Below are 14,739 nucleotides of genomic sequence, written 5' to 3'. Positions count from 1 at the left end.
CCTTTAGACACCAGAATCACCTGGGAAGGGACCCTGGAGGAATCCTTGACAGGAGAACCTAGAAAGATGACCCACACTGGGACAAAGACTACTCCTGATTTCTGGTGACTCTTACACCAGATTGGGCATTGAATTTGGTTGCCTTCTAGACTTCAAACTCACTTAAGTTAAATTTAGAAAACATTTGGAGAGATTACAATGTCCTTTTCTTTGCCGAACCTGGCAAAAAGTCTAGGAAAAGGGAAAATGAGAAACAATTGTCTAAAGATTCACAAATTGCCATGCATCCTGCTCCCAGAAAGTGAGGTATGCATGGACACTCCAACCCAAGATGGCAAGACATCGGTCACAGAAGAAATAATGTGTATGCAGCATCCATTTTCCAGATCTCTTTCCAAGCATCAGAATTACATTTCATCATTATCAGAAAGTCTTTGGTTTCTAGGAAGAAATAGCTCATGAGATGCAGTACTCTCTTTCAAAAATATACTATGTATAAATATACTTTTAAATTATTGAGTTGAGTACATCAGTATAAAAAATATTACTGCACCAATTACAACAACAACAACAACAATCACTATGAAATCTCATGGAGTTTGGCCCAGATGATGAATATCAAATCCCAGGGTTTACAATAGTGTATTAAACACTGTCAAAAATGTCAACCACTGCTTGGTTCACTCAGTAATTTTGAAGTAAAAGCTGTAAAGAAACCTGGATGAGTTCATGCTTGCTGTGCTTGCTATGGTCTAGAAGAAGCATCTGAGGATACTTCTGCTGGGACAGGTGACATGGGACTTTCATGGTAGACCTGTTTATTTAAGTAATGTGTCAACACATTCTAAGGGAAAAGAGTTTGTTTTGTAGAAAAGGTGTTTACCAAATATAATTCTTAAATACCCTTTGCCAAAGGCAACCTGGACAGTAGAACAAAAACTGAATTTTGTGCTGTCTGAGCATGTTCTTCATGCTCTTTGTCTCGCTAAAGGCCCATTATCATGGTACCTGATGCCCCATGAATGCACCTATTAGAAGTGCACAATTTAGCACAGGGAATATAGCTAATATTTTATAATAATTTTAAATGGAGTATAATCTATAAAAGTATTAAATTACTATGTTATACACCTGAAACAAATATAATATTATAAATCAATTATACTTCAAATAAATAAATAAACAGGTTTTTTTTTTAATTGTAAAAAAAAAAGGTGTACAACTTCATGGTTTTTTGGTTTATTCACAGGGTCGCACAACTATCATGGCACTCAACTTTAAAACATTTTTCTCATTCTGTAATGAAACCCCATACCCATCTGCAGACAATTCTCATCTCCCCTCAGCTTTCTCAGCCCTAGGCAACCACCAGTCTACTTTTTATCTCTGGGTTGGCCTATTTTGGACATTTCATATACATGGGATCATAAAATATGTGGTCCTCTGTGACTGGCTTTTTTGACCTAGCCTAATGTTTTCAAAACAGGTCCATGTTGTAACATGTGCCAGTACCATAAGATAAACTATGAATAGATAAATAATTGTGGGTTTCAAAAATTAACAGATAAAGATATAAATATATATACATATGTATATATAAATTATGTTGTCCCTGAGGACCTTTTGTAGATATAAAGAGGGGAAAAGGGATACGGTCATGGAAATTTGAAAACTTAACATATCAATTACTCATTTATTCCTAGTAAATAAAAAATAAGGGCACTGCCATGTCTGTTCATAGAGCTGTTTTACTGCTCAGTAGCCCCGTTTGGATCCCAGAGAGTCACAAGGTCACACCCAACAATGACTAACATTCCAGAACGGAGTGTACCACCATAGCGTGGAGCAGATGGAGGACACTAGGTCCTAGAATGCTGAAACTGAAGGAAATATAACATGGATTTAAGATTACATTCTCTGGAACTAGAGTTTCAATCTTGGTCTGCCATTTGTTGAGCTGTGACCCCAGGCAAGTTACAAAAATCCTCGGTGCACTGTTCTTCATCAGTAAAATGGGAATAAAAACAAAAGTACATATTCAAAGAGTATTTGAGAGGCATTAACACCTAATACGTAATAATATAGAAAGCATGTAGGACTCAATGAGCAATTCCCTTAAATTTATACCGAAAGGGGACTTTACAGCAAGTAATAAAATAACAAAAGCCCACTTAAAACCACACAGGTAACGACATTTTTGGGAAAGATTGTTAAAATCTCATTGCTAGTTCTCATCAAAGAAGTGATGCCAATTTGGAAGACAGCAACTAGCTTGCATCCTTTCTAGTATAAATGCAATGAGTTTGCACTTTTCATCTTAACTTCAGAAAACAAACAAAAACCATTTTATGCTGTCTTTTGCTTGTATTGTTTGTTTGCTGAGGGGGAGGTAATTGGGTTTCTTCTTTGATTTCCGCTTGCAGGAGGTACCCGGGATTGAACCCGAGACCTCTTGGGTGCTGAGCATGCACTCTACCGCTTGAGCTATACCCTTCCCCCTATGCTGTCTTTTGAAATAACCAAGAAACAAGTATAATCCAATGAAAAGAAATCCAAAAGTGGTATGCACAAAATATTTCCACCGTGGACAAGAATTCACCACCTCACTCTGCTTAAATTATTACGCATCATTTACACACCATCAGCTGTTTCACATCACTCTCTTCCCTAGTTACCAACAAAACACCAGTCTACTTCAGCTATAACTTTCCTATGTGTAAGAATTTTGAGAACCAGTATTAATTCATATAATTTTGAAAAAAAGGAAACACAGCAATTTATATTTCCATTCCTTACTGGAAAACAAGAACGCCACAAATCATACTGTGGATAGCCCAGTTGAGAAAATGCCAAAGTGTAGGGTAGGAAAATCCGTTTTTGTTTGAGATAATACATGGCCGACAAATCAAAAAGCATGACATTTAGTAACACAGCGTCGTTCACTTCTGTTTGTTTTTGGTAACCATGCCCTTCACACCTTTAGATCTGAGAAATGTTGGAGCACCCTGGTAAAATGAATTAGGGAAGCACACCGTCTGTGTTACAAAGAGCTTTTGTCTCCGGCTCGGTCTTGGAAGTGGGACTGCTCCGCGCCTTACTGGAGAGAAAGGATAATTCGTTGTCTACCTGGAGTGTCTCTGACTGTGGGCATCCTTCACTGTTCTCTCAGCCACAAGAAGTGGCACCCAAGCTTGTCTGACGTCTACCCTGTCAAGTGTCCATGATGTTGAGCCCCGAGGGAGGTGAAGGTTTTGTGGTCAAGCTCCGTGGCCTGCCCTGGTCCTGCTCTGTTGAGGATGTACAGACTTTCCTCTCCACCTGCACAATTTAGGATGGGGCCGCAGGCGTTCATTTTATCTACACTAGAGAAGGCAGGCAGGGTGGTGAGGCTTTTGTTGCTTGAATGAGAAGATGTAAAAATGGCCCTTAAAAAAGACAGGGAAAGCATGGGACACCGGTACATTGAGGTGTTCAAGTCCTACAGAACCGAGATGGGTTGGGTGTTGAAGCACAGTGGTCCAAACAGTGCCGACACCACCAATGATGGTTCTGTGCGGCTTCGAGGACACCTATTTGGATGCACCAAGGAAGAAATCGTTTAGTTCTTCTCAGGGTTGGATATCATGCCAAATGGGATCACATTGCCTGTGGACCCCGAGGGCAAGATTACAGGGGAAGCCTTTGTGCAGTTTGCCTCCCAGGAGTTAGCTGAGAAGGCTCTGGGGAAGCACAAGGAGAGAACAGGGCACAGGTATATCGAGGTGTTCAAGAGCAGTCAGGAAGAAGTCAGGTCATACTCGGATCCCCCTCTGAAGTTCATGTCAGTGCAGCGACCGGGGCCCTGTGACTGCCCCGGCACAGCCAGTAGGTACGTCAGCATTGTCAAACAAGCAGGCCTGGAGAGGATGAGGTCCGGAGCCTACAGTGCAGGCTATGGAGGCTACGAGTAGTACAGCGGCCTCAGCGATGGCTACGGCTTCACCACCGACCTGTTTGGAAGAGACCTCAGCTACTGTCTCTCTGGGATGTATGACCGCAGGTATGGAGATGGCAAGTTCACTGTCCAGAGCACCACTGGGCACTGTGTCCACATGAGGGGGCTGCCCTACAAGGCCATGGATAACGACATTTACAACTTCTTCTCTCCGCTCAACCCCGTGAGAGTCCATATTGAGACTGGCCCTGATGGAAGAGTGACGGGCAAAGCTGATACTGAGTTTGCTACTCATGAAGAAGCTGTGGCGGCCATGTCCAAAAGCAGGGCCAACATGCAGCAGATACAGAGAACTTTTCTTGAATTCCACAACGGGGGCCAGCAACGGGGCTTATAGCAGCCTGATGATGCATGGCATGGGGGTGTCAACCCAGTCCACTTACAGTGGCCTTGAGAGCCAATCCGTGAGTGACTGTTACAGGGCTGGCTACGGTGTCCAGAACAGCATGGGAGGGTGCGACTAGTTTTGTAGCAGCATTTGAGTTATTTCAATCAAAATTTCACAGGCAGCCAACAAGCAGTGAAAAGAAGTTATTACTCTAGAGGAAGCTGTGGGGCCCGTTTTGCACCATGAGTTTGTGAAATCTGGAAGAAAAAAAATTACCTCTTCAGTGTTTTCTCATGCAAACTTTCTTCTAGCATGTGATACTGAGTAAACTAAAACTATTTTCAGCTTTTCTCAATTAATATTTTGGTAGTGTACTTCTGGAGTGATGTTATCTGAGTTGTAAAGTAGATTTAAGTATGTTAAATGTGGATCTTTTACACCATCATGAACACATTGGGAAGGTGTGCTTTTTTTCTCTCTCTCTCTCTTTTTTTTTTTGAAACCTCAAGGTACTACACCCCTAATTGAAACAGGAACATTTCTCATGTTTGTTCATTCTATTTTATTTTCATTTAAAATCTTTTAGGTTAAGTTTAAGCTTTTAAAAATTTAGTTTTGAAAATTGAGACACATTTCTAATACTGTAGGAACTGGTGAGGCCTTGACTTAAAACTCTTTTTGTACTGTGATTTCCTTTCGGGTGTATTTTGCTAAGTGAAACTTGTTAAATTTTTTTGTTAACTAAATTTTTTTCTTAAAATAAAAAGACGTTTTCACCATAAAAAAATAAAAGAGCTTTTGTCTGTTTTTCTCAAACTAGGCTACCACAAAGATTTGTACTTCATGAGCTAGATCAATGTATTCTGCCATAAGAAAAAACATTTGCACTCTTTTTAACTCTAAGCTGGGGTGAAGGAAGCAAGTAGAATTTTTGTGATTTAAGGCTTTCTCCTCTAAGATGTTAATTTCAAGATCCTGGAGATATGGTGAGTAAATTGATAACCTACTGGAACCTTTACAACTTAGGACATCTAACAGCATCCACAGAGGTATTCTAGTGATGGAAGAGCTTGATGGAAAAGATAAAGGAGTAAAAGCTGGACAGAAAGTAAGTTCCCTTTAGTTTCCCAGGTTTCCAAAGTCCGCATGCGGTGCTTCCATCCAGACAGTCCTGAAACTTGCTGAAATGGAAATACTGCTCCCAACAAAGCCTTCACAGGGAAGGTCAGGGCCCCTTTAATTGGTATATTTCTGACTTAAGATACTCTTTTCCTGGGGCTCATTGCTGAGTTATTCATCATATCATCCATGTGAAGAGATTTTAATGTCTAGTAACAATAATAATTTCATGTATTTAAAAAATTAACACAAGTATTGTACAACCATGAAAAATAAAATGACAAGACATTAAGTAATAAATACTCTTCTAAAATATGCCCCCAAAAATAGAAAGACATTTCTACCTGCAAGACAGGATATTTTAAAATGCTTTTTGAACTTTCTGAATTTTCCATAATGGATGTGATTTATGTAAAAAAAAATTTCCAGAGGACTAAATATTAATCCTCACCTCTACTTGTGATTTACTTTTAAACTGAGTAAAAAAGAAATTTTAAAAAGGGACATATTTTTTTTTAAAAATCTATTAAAAATAGTTGAGCTTAAAAAAAAATTACTAATCTCAAATTGAATAAATGCTGGTAAATGAAAAAACAAAAAAACAAAAAAAACAAAAAAAACAAAAACTTCTACCTATTACATTGCTCACACAGTCTTTTAAATGAAAATCATGCTCCCAAGTTTTTCCCTGATATGAGAACTTGGCTATTGGACCTCTGGACATCTGTCCTCCCCACCACCCACCCCGTCAAGGACCCTCAGGACAGTTGGCCATATAGGGCATAGTTCAAACAATGCACACTCACACAGTCAAATTGAAGGCGTCATGATTAAACAGTCAGAAACACTTTCCAGTGATTCCTCAACCCCACGTGGGTCTTAGCCTTCAATCCCAATCCTCCTTCCACTTCAACACACCTAGTTTGGATTCTGTGGTCCAACTTCATGATCAATTCCTTGCCAATATCTTCATCTACCTTGAGCCTCTCTTCCGCCATTGCACCAGCCAGGCAATCAATACAGGTTGAACCTAACTAACTATTTGCAATTGAGCAGCTAAAATTGCTGGAAGGCGAAAAAAACAAAAAACAAGACAAAACCCCACACAACTCTGCTTAATGGTCTTACCTTAACCTCATTACCACAGATCTCAAGGGAGAACTCAACTCTGCTCAACGATTCTTCCACACTTTCCTCATTAGTTTGCTTTTTTGTTTTTCAGGATGACAATCTATTTCATAGGTTTTCCTCTCTCCTCAAACTTCCAACATCCTTTTCTGACTCTCAGCAGATCACCTCCCCTCATTTGTCATTGACAGACAAGAACTACCTTATTCCCTTACCCTCATCCACCAAATCGATGTACCCAAATACTATCTCTTTCCTACTGTAAAGATAGAAAAACTGGCTCTGTTCCTAAGGCCAACCCTTCCACTAAATCGCAATCCTTCGTTCAGTTTCTTCCCTCCTAAAATCACCCTCCACTCTTCTCTGGATCATTACCATTAGCATACAAGCTTGCCTTACTATTGCTCATTTTAAAAACCAAAAATGATAGTTTAATGTTCATTTCCCTTTAACTACATAATCCAATGATATATATGCATATACATCGTATATATACACATTATACACACACACACACACACACACACACACACATATGATGAAGTGGAAACAAAACATTTTAGCTGCTATGATGATGATCTATTTTTTAGCTGAGTAGCTCTAAGTACATGAAAACCAAGCAGTTTTCAGAAAATTATTATGCTGTTTTGTTAACAATGTACCGTAAAAATGGAACAAGACCACATACAGTATGAACAAAATTTAAAACAAAAAATGTGAGTGTAATTATTTGGCATTCCCAAGGGAGTTTTTTTCCTTCTAAATTCATTGGAGGGATCATTCAGAGAGTGGATTCTCTTTCAAATGCATGGATGCCATGATGGATAAGTCTTCTGAGAAAGAGATGAGGTACCTGGGAATGGTACCCTCTTTTCATTCTGGGTTGATGAGTCTAGGAAAAAGGAACGATGGTGTTCTCTTAGAAACGTCTTGAGCTGGCCTGGGATCTGGACCTGCCTGCCCTCCCAGGGGTGCATGGGAGGGAGACAATCCTGAAAGATGCTAACATACATAGTGTGGATGAGACGACTAGAGGCAACAATGCCTAACTTACAAAAGAAAGAGACCAGCACTCCAGATGAGGGACGATGGGGACAAGTGCATATCCTAGGATTCATCCTTATGCTGTCTCCTCTAAATTCCAATTTACAGAATAATGTTCAATGTCAGAATAAACTCCTTTTCTTAATAAATGAATGACTAAAAGTTTGAGCCAATTTTTCAGTAACGTGCAAATTTTATTTAACAAGTTACTCAATGGGCCCATAAGTAAGTGTGTTGGCGAGGGAGGTGGCAGTGACCCACCCTTGTTACCGAGGGCTCCACAATTGTAAACCATCAATGCAACCAACTAGAGTGGACAAGTGACTTAACCAGTGCATACGTTCCCACCTGTAAGCTCAAATAATTCTAGAACCTTGGATTTGAAGAACAAGAACCCTAAATTGAGTCCCATAGAAAATAATTCAAAGAACACAAACCCCCACAAGAACATGGCACAGGGTAGAAAGAATATAAAATATAGAGATTGACCTTAGGAGAGAACCTAGCATATTAAGAGTGTTCTTCATTTTCTTCTCTTCATCCCCACACCAAAGTGTACATACATGCCCATACATGCCCGTTCATACCCTCATGCAAAGCAAAACTTCTGCCCCACGACCTGTAACTTATTACTCTGCATCGAAAGCAAAATTTTCTCTGCTCTTAAAGCCAGACCAGACAAATTGGTGCATTACAGTATCAACTGGATGCTTGTAATTAATCTTGTCTGAGAGGTTTAAGAGAATCCGTCCAGACCGTGTTGTAAAATGCAGTTGGTAAGGGGCATGGTGGCTGATTTCAGAGCTCGGTCGAGAGCTCCCCCATTGTCTCTGAGGTCTCATCTGTAAGTTGAAGGGATGAATCCAAGATGACCTTTCCACTCTCATTCTTAGGTGCTCACCCAGGGACCAAACACACCCTTCTTTCTTATCTCATCTTGCTTCCACATCTCCCCACTTAATAAATCCCAATTTATCCACAACTCCAGGAAGAGACAGCTGAACTGCCACAGCCTGCCTGAGCTTTCCTCTCTGAAATCCAAGAGCCAAGCTCCAACCCTGAAAGGGAAAAGAAAATTCCCCAAGACAAGATGCCACCTTCGAAGAACCTGCAGATCACTGCCCCACACGTCTGTAATGAGGGAGTGCTGAAAGAATGAAGACCGGTCAGAAAACTGAGCTGCTATTTCCACTTACTGCTCACTTCCAGGTGGCTCTGGCATTGCTCCTTGATAAACAGAAATGAGAATTTCTAGGATTATTTCAAGTTGAGAAGGTGGCACTCAACTAGTACCTTGCTGATCACCTGCTTATACCTTCCCCAACTTAAGTTCTGCACAGACAGGATCTCAGGGGTCAAGTTCATGATCAATCCAGGAAGGCAAGGCTCTTTCAAGCAGTCTCTGAGTAAAGGCAAGTACACGCATTATTATGAACACACATGATGAGCTCAGGCTCCTACCCAAGAAATTAGCACAGGAGCAGTACAAGTTTGCAAGATTTGACAAGACCAGAGCACGAACAAGTATCAACACCACCTTTCTAAAAAGCAGAGTCTAAGATACAGAGATTACTGAAGAAGCAGAACTACAAAATAAACAACTAATGAACCACAGCTTGGGAAGAAAATTCCAAGAATTCTTAATAATACTTCCACCCGGCACTCAACCCCCATCTGTATTTTCCTCTCCCTATTTACAGGGGCTTTTCAGCCCAAGATCTAATGCTTAACTTCTTAACATCTTATGATTTATAATAAAATTATAAGATTTTTACGACCAAAATGATTATTCCCCCTTTGGTTTTTAGAGACATTTTTGTTCATAAATCTAACATTAACCAGGGCCATGATTTCTGGTACTTAAAAAAGAAATATGACAAACACCTTAAGTCAGTCTCTCACACACACTCCCCTCCCCAAAAGAAGACATTGCCATTTGGCGATCTTAATGCTACACAAATTTTTCTTCCAGAAAAGATTCAGTCAATACTTTTTTCCTTCCTAGCACAGCTGGTTTTTAAATGGCATTATAAAGCAGATGGAATGCTAATAACCAAAAGCCAGGGGGCTGATCAGGCTGTTTGCAATCTGCACTTCACAAATAAAGAAGTATTACTGAAAAGTAAAGGTCACTCAAAATGAATTGTATTCCATCAAGAGCTTCAGCAGGGACACCAGGGCTGACTATCATTGATTGCCATAAAATTCTCTGGAAAAGGAGAAATGCAGCATCATCAGGAATTTCTCCTGGCATGGAAGGATTTACTCAATTGAACAATGGTTCGTCTTAGCGAGCCACTGAAGCACCCGTGAAACTCTCTGTGCACGTGTAGAAACTGAATTGATGCAGAGGTCACTCCATTAGCCCGATGTTCAATAAGGTGCTTCTGGGCCAGAAGGTTCACGAGGAAACAAAGGGCTGGACCAAGGTTCACATCCTCACAATCAAAAGAGGGAAGGATCACTTGCAAGGCACGTCACCACATCTCTCTCAGAAGCGTCTATACAAGTTTTTTATTCTATCATGAATCACTGGGGTGGAAAGTAATGTGGTCCATTCATTCTGAGCCTCCCTTCTATCTCTGCTTCACTCCAAGCAGATGCGTCACAACTATTTTCTAGATTCTCACCTGAGCAGCAAGACCCGGGGCAGAGATGGGGCTTCTTGGAGGCATGACAGACATCCACCCATTCTGCATGCTTTGAAGGACACAGTAGCCCAGATGTGACTGAAAGACCCTTCTGGCCCATATGCACAAGTTATTCCAAGTGTCTGCAGTTTCACTCACTGGATTAACTCCTTGGCTAAACCAGGGTCATCTTTGCTGGGCTCTACCTTCTCTCCTTCCGGTGCTTAGCTGTCCCCTCCCATCACAGGGAGGGAGGGCACCCCACTGTTGGCTGTACCACTCAGGTGTAACCATTCCAGAGATCAGCCCAGGCCTTAGACCAGAGTCACTGCAGCTACCCAGAACCGAATTTCTCTGGTGAAGCCCCCTCCTCTGCAGTTTTTGATTTTGTTTTTTCCAATGGTGGTAAAATGAACATGATATAAAATGGCCATCTTAACCATTTTTAAGTGTACAGTTGGGTGGCATTAAGTACATTCACACTGCTGTGCCACCTCACCATCCATCTCCCGAACTCTTTCCATGCTGCAAAACTGAAACTCCGTACCCATCAAATAATCACTCCCTATTACCCACTCCCCCAGCCCCTGGCAACTTCCATTCTACTTTCTGCCTCTTTAAGAATTTCACTACTCTAGGGACCTCATAAAACTGGCATCAGATGGCATTTGTCCTTTCTTGACTATCTTCACGTAGCTTAATGTCCTGAAGGTTCACCCATGTTGTAGCATGAGACAAGATTTCCTTCCTTTTTAAGGCTGAATAATATTCCATTGGATGTGCAGACCACACTGTGTGTATCCAATCTTCCACTGCTAGACACATGGGCTGCTTCTACCTCTTCTCTGTAATGAATAATCCTCCCCTGAACATGAATGTACAAAAATCTCTTTAAGTCTCAGCTTTCAATTCCATGAGTACACACCACGAAGTTGAATTGTTGGGTCATATGGTAATTCTATTTTTAACTTTTTTTGAGGAACCACCACATTGTTTTCGTAGCAGCTGCACCATTTCTTCTGTAGTTTTTAAGATGTCCTTAGGTGTCTGTGATGAGAATAAGAAGGTGAAGAACCAGTGCTGGGCCCGCAAAAACCATCTCCTTTCCATTAAATCAATGCATGGCAACTACTACTGAAAGTTGTTTTGTTTTTACACAGTGAAAACAGCTGTGTTTTTCTCAGTCAGTTCTGGTTATTCTGATAAATGGATAGGAGCTGTGACGTTCTGAAAATTGCCCAGGTCGATACTTAGTTTAATAGGAGCATCCTCAAGATCATACTTTAACCAAAAAGGAATGAAGAGTGTAAACCAGGATTAGGAGAATTTAAAAATTAACTTTCACTTCAGAGTCACACTTCAAAAACGGTGCAGCCTAAGATCTAAATTCTTAATTGTATACAAAACTGAGGAGAAAGTAATCAGCACCGGCATACAATTTATTCAATTTATATCTGTGATTAACCATTCCATGTCTGATTTACGGCTTTCAGGTAGATGGGTACCAATTTATTTTTCCTCCACAGAGCTCCATGCGTGAAGTGTAATTACAAATTTGTTTGCATTTTCTGTGGTGTGGAATTAAAATCATAACCTTCCTGGAGACTTGGAACAGGATGATTTCTTGTCTTTTAATGTTTCCTCAAAATAAAAGTAGATGCCAAGTAGAGTTTCATATTGAATGCAAAATAAGCCCACTGGTTCTAGCCACATGACTCTTGAAATTACTGTTTTTACCTGATGAAACAACCAGTTACAAGATGATAGATAGTAAATCCCCCCCAAATCTGGAATTTTGTGTTTACCGATGTCAACTTTTCATTGTGTCACACTGCTGTATCATTAATACGGGCTTTAGTTAATGGATAGAAAAACTTTACCTGAATGGACCCTTCGTGAAGCTAGATCGATGAATCTTCTTGTAGGCAAATTTTCAGTAAAAGCCAAGAAACTTCAAACTCCGCCTGCCTGAGTCACGGCCAGAGCTGGGGAGGAGCCGGGAAAGGCAGCCCCAGCCCAGAGCGCAGCCGGCGGCTGCGGGGAGAGCCAAGCGGGGCGGTCGGGGATCAAGGGGGAGAGTGTGCTGGAGCCGGGGCCTGGGCCCGGGCCGCCGCCGGGGGACCCGGTGCACACGGTCACCGTGGTGACCCTGCTGGAGAAGCTGGCCACCATGCTGGAGGCGTTGCGCGAGCGGCAGGGGGGCCTGGCTCAGAGGCAGGGGGGCCTGGCCGGCTCCGTGAGCCGCATCCAGAGTGGCCTGGGCGCGCTGAGTCGCAGCCACGACACCACGAGCAACAGGCTGGCGCAGCTGCTGGCCAAGGCGGATGCTGCCCAGGAGCGCGCCGCGCACCGCGCCGCCCCGGAGCAGCGGCTGGAGGCCGACCACGGGCTGCTCCACGTTCTGCTCTTCCAGGAGGAGGCAGAAATCCCAGCCAGAGCCTTCCAGACGGCGTCGGAGGAACAGGCCGAAGCCGGCCCAGAGCAGCTGGAGGCCGAAGATGAGGAGAGATCAGACGAGGAGCCCGTGGAGTCCAGGGCGCGGCGGCTGCGGCGCACCAGGTGCAGAAGGTCCAGAGCCTGCGAAGGGCCCGACCGGACCGTAAAGGCCCTGCTGCGCCGGCACCCACGACTGTTAAGCCCCCTCGCCTTGGGCCTGGCCGGAGTGCTGAGGGCCAGCCCGAAGCCCAGCCTGCGCTGGAGGCCAAGCCAGAGCCAGAACCTCCGCGAGACACCGAGGAAGATCCCGGGAGACCTGAGGCTGCCGATGCGGCTGTGCTCCAGATAGAAAGTGCGGCCTGATGGCTGGTGCCGCCAGCCTCCCCCGTGCCTATGCCTGGTCCCACAGTAAATCTTCCTCTCCGAATGCAGCATTCCCACCCAAATAAGGAGTGAATCCTGCATCCACAGCCCAGCTCTGGCCCTCCCTTCCCGGCTTCTTCAGCCTAGCACCCTCTGAAAGAGGAACAGCCACTCACACCTGCTTGCACTCACTATCAATAAAAATAATGTCACCCCCCCAAAAAAAGCCAAGAAACTTTAAGTGTTTTGGTAAAGACTGATGTCTTTACTGCTGGCTTGAGGAAACCAAGGCTGTGTGTTAAAGCAGGGCCTGACACCATCCGTCCAGGTTCTTTTGCTCGGGTCATGTGCAAGTGCAGTACTAAGGCTCACCCCATGTGTTCCTCCCAGCTCCACTCACCTGGGCCATTCTCACGCCCTCCCCAGGGGCCGCTCCAGCCGTGCTAACCTTCGACCTCCTGCTCCAGTGCACGGCGCCTTGGCTTCTACTTGGGGTTTCCTTGTATAGACTTCAGCCAACCTGCTCTACCTCTTACCTCCCCAACTCTACTGAGCATTTCATGAAGAAAACCAAACCTGGAAATATTTTTTCCTGTTATACCTTGTTTTATTATCTCTTTCTGCCTAATCCCGCTCTCCCCCCCCAACTCACCCAGCACACGCACGCGCGCGCGCACACACACACACACACACACACACACACACACACACACACAGCTCAATGCTGGAAATGGATGGAAAAAAGGAAAAAATAAAAGATCAAGTGTGTTGAGTAACAGGAAAGCAAAAAAAAAATGTTTTTCATGGTTGTAAATATGCCTTTCTTCATTATACAATGGAGACACAGACATGTAAAAAAAAGGTGGAAAAGATAGAAAAGGGTGAAAACATTACCACAGCCCCATTCTCCTAACTGCAACCATGTAAGCATCAGAGAATATTTCCTCCAGCCTTCTGTCCTTCGCCTGGGTTCATTTCTTACCTGTGATCGTCTTTTCCTTGCTCTGTTGAGACAGAATATCAATTTTTTCCTATATCTCTAGTCTCCCTTTAGAATCTCCTCTCAGAAGCTCTTCTTCTGCTGCTCTTCCTTGCTGGTGTTTTCTGGGGCTCATCTCTAATCTCTGTCTTCGCTAATCCCAACCCCACGACTACTGCCAAGCCTGGACCCACAATTCCCAAACTGTGCGTGTAGGTGCTGGATGCCACAGCCAATGCACAGAGCGCTGTGGGATGTGTGACATTTCCAAGGGGAATATAGCCATGTTTGACACTTGTTAGATACCGTGCAAAATACTAGCTTGAGGTAGCTCCCAGTATCAACATGAGATCACCTACATTCCTTTGAATGATGTCATCTTTGCAAAGCGGGGTTCTGGGAAGTAGTTGTGATAAAAAGCAAGCACCGTACAAAAATCACAGTGGAACAGGAAACAATCTCCCATCTGTTTCCAAGGTTTGAGAAGTCGTGCAGTGCCCCACGGTGCACACATACCATTGCTACGTGTTCTCCAGAGAAACAGAACCAATAGGGTGTGTGTGTATGTGTGTGTGTATGTACAGAAAGAGACTGATTTTAGGAACTGGTTCACACCATTGTCGGGGCTGGCAAGTCCCCAGTCTGCAAGGCAGGCTAAGGCCTTAGGGGAGAGTTGATGATGCAGATGAGTCTGAAGACAGTCTGGAGGCAGAATTCC

General features: G+C 43.1%; 1 protein-coding gene and 2 pseudogenes across 1 annotated transcript in view; 2 read left to right on the top strand and 1 right to left on the bottom strand.

The window, feature by feature from the left end:
• The window catches only part of KIAA1217 (KIAA1217 ortholog), a 278,742-nt gene that overhangs the window by 173,254 nt on the left and 90,749 nt on the right, over positions 1-14,739 (bottom strand).
• LOC105090615 (heterogeneous nuclear ribonucleoprotein F-like) lies at positions 3,413-4,708 on the top strand (annotated as a pseudogene).
• On the top strand, positions 7,390-13,478 carry LOC105090614 (caveolae-associated protein 3-like; annotated as a pseudogene).

The sequence above is a fragment of the Camelus dromedarius genome, chromosome 26, assembly GCF_036321535.1.
Source record: "Camelus dromedarius isolate mCamDro1 chromosome 26, mCamDro1.pat, whole genome shotgun sequence".
NCBI lineage: Eukaryota > Metazoa > Chordata > Mammalia > Artiodactyla > Camelidae > Camelus > Camelus dromedarius.
The sequence above is the reverse complement of the archived record's forward strand: the minus strand, read 5'-3'. Positions and strand labels throughout refer to the sequence as shown.